Source organism: Chiloscyllium punctatum, chromosome 50 (genome assembly GCF_047496795.1).
Source record: "Chiloscyllium punctatum isolate Juve2018m chromosome 50, sChiPun1.3, whole genome shotgun sequence".
Taxonomy (NCBI): Eukaryota; Metazoa; Chordata; class Chondrichthyes; order Orectolobiformes; family Hemiscylliidae; genus Chiloscyllium; species Chiloscyllium punctatum.
In genome coordinates, this window is record NC_092788.1 from 36935463 (window position 1) to 36940819 (window position 5357).

At 45.1% G+C, this 5357-nt stretch overlaps 1 pseudogene; it reads left to right on the forward strand.

Annotated features, from left to right (window-relative positions):
• The first annotated feature begins 1963 nt into the window (after positions 1 to 1963).
• Positions 1964 to 2606, forward strand: LOC140470045 (heat shock 70 kDa protein-like; annotated as a pseudogene).
• The last annotated feature ends 2751 nt before the right edge of the window (positions 2607 to 5357 follow it).

A 5357-nucleotide genomic window follows, 5' to 3' on the forward strand; every position in this document is an offset into this window, starting at 1 on the left:
CCTTAACGGCCCGGGAAATCTTTGGACTTTCGCAGCAACATCACCTTAATTCCCGTGTCCCATGTTGTGGAAACACCACTGCCTGGAGTCGGGAAATATTTTTCTGAATTAGAAGCTGAATACAGGGGGTTGGGCAGGGTAATATGAGGAGAAGCATCACGCCCCCCCCCCCCAACCATCAGTAGCACCGTGCGCCACCAACTACCACCTAGGAGACCATCCCACCATCCGATGCCACTAAGAGGATGCCAAGATTGTACTGGCACATGGGCCAATTTCCGAATTTCATCGGAAATTTCCAAAACCGCTTTACCATTATCGTCAATTTCTAGGCAGCAGTTAGTCAGGTTAAACTTCCCGCACACGCCCCCCTCCGAGGCCAACAGATAATCCAAGGCAAGTCGGTTTTGATATATAGCAGCCCTCATCTGATCCTGCTGCTTAGCCAGCAACTCCAGGGCCAGAGCGGTCTGGTTAGTAATGACCTCTATGACTGCTTGGAGCCTGATAATTCGATTTAACATATGGATAGGAGACGGTACCCCCATGATCCGTCCTGTGCCCATGTAGCCGGCCCGTAGTATGCAATAACCCGGGCCGGTGGCCACTCATCCCCCCAATCACCGACTTGGATATCCCTTGGCGACCTACGGAGAGAGTCAAATAGTTTAATTCCCAAATCGTTGCCTTCCTTCCGGGGTAATAGGAAGAACGCAGGTCGTATTAGACCCAGGAAGCATACCCCAGCCCATCCCATGGGTAGTTTGGAGTATGCCTGATTACCGCATATCCAAAATAGGCCATCTGGAGCAGGCCCTCCCTGCCTCACAACATCATCCCACAGTTCCTTTACCCCAGGGACGCCCTCATAAGGACTAGGACCACTGCAATTCCAGTAATCAGTCCCCAGCTCGTCAGAGGAGGAATCAGTACGTAATGGAACGCAATTTCCATGATCTCGGTTTGCAATGTACCAAGTAATATCCTCAGGCCACCATACTCGCGTGGTTGCATCCAATACATTCTGACAGGGACTAATCCCTACCTCCACTGTCCCCTTGCCTTCAATACAGAACCGGCCCTCAGGGCTGTTTGTCAGTCTCCACCCCTGGCTTTTTCTATCGTTGACACAGGTCCAAGTGGTTTGTAGCAACTCCCCTATGTCTAAGCTTTGACCAGTCCACGGCCATTGTTCTGACATATGCGGCCCCCCACAAACCCAGCAATTGCTAACATTTAAAACAGTGGCTATTCTAGAGGTGAGATCAATAAACAGGTTTTGTGTAACATCAGGGAGTTCAATCTTTTCTTCTACCTCTTCGTATACAGATGGCACTTTAGAGGCCACGACCGTTCCCTGACGGTCTTGCTCTTTCCCCAACCCCCGATCAGTGTTCTGTATCTTGGTCTCCTTGACTCTGTCAACCTGTTCCCTGCGCAACACGGAGGATAGGTCCCACCTCCCAGTTTTGCTAATACACACCCAGCGGTCATTTATAGGGCATCCACGGATTTTGCCACCGTATCCTTTATTATACACCTGATAATAGGGTCTTCCACCCTCCCGACATTCATGGCGTGCACTCACATCGTAACACCAATCGTCCACATAGGAATGGGACACAATGTTCCCGAGTAGATTCGAATCCCAAGTCTTACTGTAGTTCGACATTTGTCACATCTTCCCTTACCCTCCCCCACATACAAGAGAAAACTGATTAATATCCCCACCAATACAGTCCAAGTAGAGTTCATTATTGCTGTCTTTTCAGTTTTACCACCAACGGCTTGTCCCCTTGCTCGCATGTCCAAGTGCTTTCTCCTTCAGGCGGAACAGGTCCCTTTATCCTTGATGCGTGGACCCACCCTTTCTCTTTCGTCCGAACAGCTGCTTCAGTTGTTAACAGAACCAGGAACGGTCCTTCCCACCGCGGCTGGAGCTTTTCGGCCTTCCAGGTCTTAACAAGTACCCAGTCTCCGGGCTCCACCTTATGCAAGAGGAAGTCGAGCGGCGGAGTGTGAGCCAGGAGACCTTTCCTCCGGAGTTCTCTTGGGCAAATTTGACCTCAGTGGGATCCCTCCTGCGCCACGTGGTGTACCACAGATTGAGGTCACCTTTGATATTGACGCAAATGGCATCTTGAATGTCTCTGCTGTGGACAAGAGCACTGGCAAAGAGAGCAAAATCACCATCACCAATAACAAGGGCAGGTTGAGTAAGGAGGAGATCGAGAGGATAGTGCAGGAAGCGGAGAGGTACAAAGGTCAGGATGATATGCAGCGTGAGAAAATTACAGCCAAGAATTCCCTGGAGTCGTACGCATTTAACATGAAGAGTTCAGTGGAGGAAGAGAAAAACGAAAGGCAAGATCAGTGAGGAAGATAAGAACAAAGTCATCGAAAAGTGTAACCAGGCCATCTCCTGGCTGGAGGCAAACCAAACAGCAGAGAAGGAGGACTTTGAGCAGCAGTTGAAAGATTTGAAAAAAAAAATATGCAAGCCCATCATTGCCAAACTTTACCAGGGAGGTATGCCCGAAGGGCCATTCTCAGAACAAGTCAGAAAGGACCCTTCTGGTGGACCAACAATTGAAGAGGTTGATTGAAACTTTAACTCTCTTCAAAGTAATATCATTTTCAGTTGGTCTCTCTTCTCCACCATTCCATCCCCCCACCTCCCTGAAATTGCAACAGTCCTTTAGAATTTCTCGGGGCTTCTGTAAACCCAGTTGATTTGGACATTTGCACAGTTAGGTAAATGATGGCCTACATTTCTGAAGTTTGGGTGTTTGAATGGTAGCAATTAAACGTGTCAATGGTGAATTTTTCTGCAAACTGTTTCCTGTATGTTTTATACATTGAGTAGTTTACACCCTTTTAGCTGCTAATGGAGTTCTTTCTCAGTTTTCTGCACACTACAAGAATGCACCGTATGATTCAGAAATTCAGTCAGTTGTCACTAATCCTGAGAAGTTATTGTTTAGACAGGTTATACTTACAGTTAAGCAAGCCAGCTATCCTTTCTGTCATGTAGTTGGAACAGTGTTCCCTTATAATAAATAGTATACAACAGAGATTTTATTTTCATACAGACCACAAGAAGGTGGTGTTATAACAATTGGCAGCCTTTGCAGACTTAATTTGTATGCAATTATTGGGGAAAGTAATCACAATTAAATATCTTTGGTGGAAAATGCATAACATCCGAGCAGTGACTATCAATAATACAATTTCTCTCCGTGCACAACCAATTTTCAGATGATGTCCTTTGTGTTCTCCAAAAGCTTGTTTAACCATTTGAATCATTAAGTGGATAGGACCAACTTTCATGCATTGTGTGTCTGTTGCTGTCATAAATGTTTTTTTTGTTTGCAGCAAAATTTAAGTTTTTTTTTGATACCTTCCAGACATTGATTCTCTCACAATCTTTTCCATTTTTATGACTTTTCTTTCAACTCTGTCTGTTTTTTTTTTCCCTTGGTTAATCATTCTTTGATATTCCCTTCCTGGAATCATTTTTCCTCACTGAGGAAACTGGGAGTCATGAACTATTTTCATAAAAGTGTGCAGTTGTTCATTAGTTGTTTTTTCTATTAAACTTCTTTCTGAGTCCACTCCAGTTAACTCTGCACAATGCCTACCTTCTTCGAGTTTATAGCACAGTTGTTTTCAACCCAAGTTTCTTACTCTTAACATGAATGCTAACTTCTATCATATTATGGTCACTGTAACCTTTAGAGTTTATTTTTACTTTGTGATCACGTATTAAACCTTCCTCAGTATATATTATCAGACGCAAAATAGCTTGATTCCCATTTGGATGTAGAACATATGATTCTAGAAAAGTGTCCTTCTGACTTCCTTAGGCAACTTGATTTTCCCAATCTACATGAAAATTAAAATCACCAGTGATAAATATACTGCCTGTTTTTTACACACCTTATTTTCTCCCTGAACTATTCTGTCCCAAAGAAAGCTATTGTTGATGGGTCTGTGGACAACTCCCAGCAGCATCTTTACCCATTATTTTTTATAAGCTCCCACTTATATGGATTTTATAACATATGTTTCCAAGATCATTTCCTGCTACTTATACTTATTCTATCTACAAATAACAAAACATACCCCAGCCCATCCCTTAATCGCCTTAGATCCCTTATTTCCCATTTCCGAGGACTTCATATTTCTCCCGTGATAATCTATCACAATGTAGCCAATTCCCGGACCTTCAGTCCCGTGATCGCCCAGGTTCCTTTGCAGGCACCCCCGGTCTTTGGATTCCTGTGTCCTACGTCTCTGTGAAACAGATCACAGGCACCCCGTAGGTACACGTTCCTCCGCAAACACGGTCTCTGCAAAATCCCTCACAGGCCAGCCCCGGTCTCTAGATACCTGAGTCCTACGTCTCTGTAGAAAAATCCACAGGCACCCCGTAGGTCCCCAGGCGTCCGGAAACACGGTCCCTGCAAGTTTTTCTTACCTGGGTTCGGTGCACCGAAATTACTCGATCGTTAACCGTCCCCACTGCCTCGGCCACACCCCTCCTTTGTTTTCCTGAGCCTCCCGGATATCACTCGCTCAAGCCGCGCGGGGCGACAAGCAAGGAATCAGGGACTGCTGAAATCAGCAGGGTGCACCTTCTCCGATGTCCTTCCTCAGCTCCCCCCGCGGCCGGAGTGTTGATCCCGGACGACGAGCCCCCAAGTTGTGAGAAACGAAAATCGCTTCTTAATAATCGCTCTAGACAAATTCAGGAAAACAAAGTTTTATTAGCAAGTCTGCAGAGTCGGGCAGCCTTCTGAGTAAAAGGCGCGCTGAGGCTTACAAAGTTTCTCATTATATACAGTACAAGTCCCTCCCCTCCTTGGTTCTAACGAGCCATGAGGTTCACATTCTTAAAAACATCATTATTCTCCAACTTGTATCCTTATCACAAAGTCTGCAACAAATGTCTCCAGACCCTCCCCTTCCTGGCTCTTAATGAGCCATGAGGTTCACATTCTTAAAAACATCATTATTCTCCAACTTGCATCCTTATCACAAAGTCTGCAACAAATGTCTCCAGACCCTAGAGGTGTTATTTTTCTCTCCCTGTAGTCTTATCAGTCAAAGACTTATTCTTCTCTGTGCTGTAGCAGATGTCTCTGTATCAATCTGTAGCAGATGTCTCTCGAGTCGTTTCCCTGTCTTGCAGCCTCTAGCAGTCAAGAACTCCTCCTTCCCTGTCTGTGTTTATGGTTTCATCAATCAAGGGCCTGCTTGTTTTACTCTGCTCACGAACTGCATGCACTATTTTAAACTATTCTAATTTTGAGTATACAAAATGTTTTAAGAAAGCAAAAGTCTAAGTTTTAGAA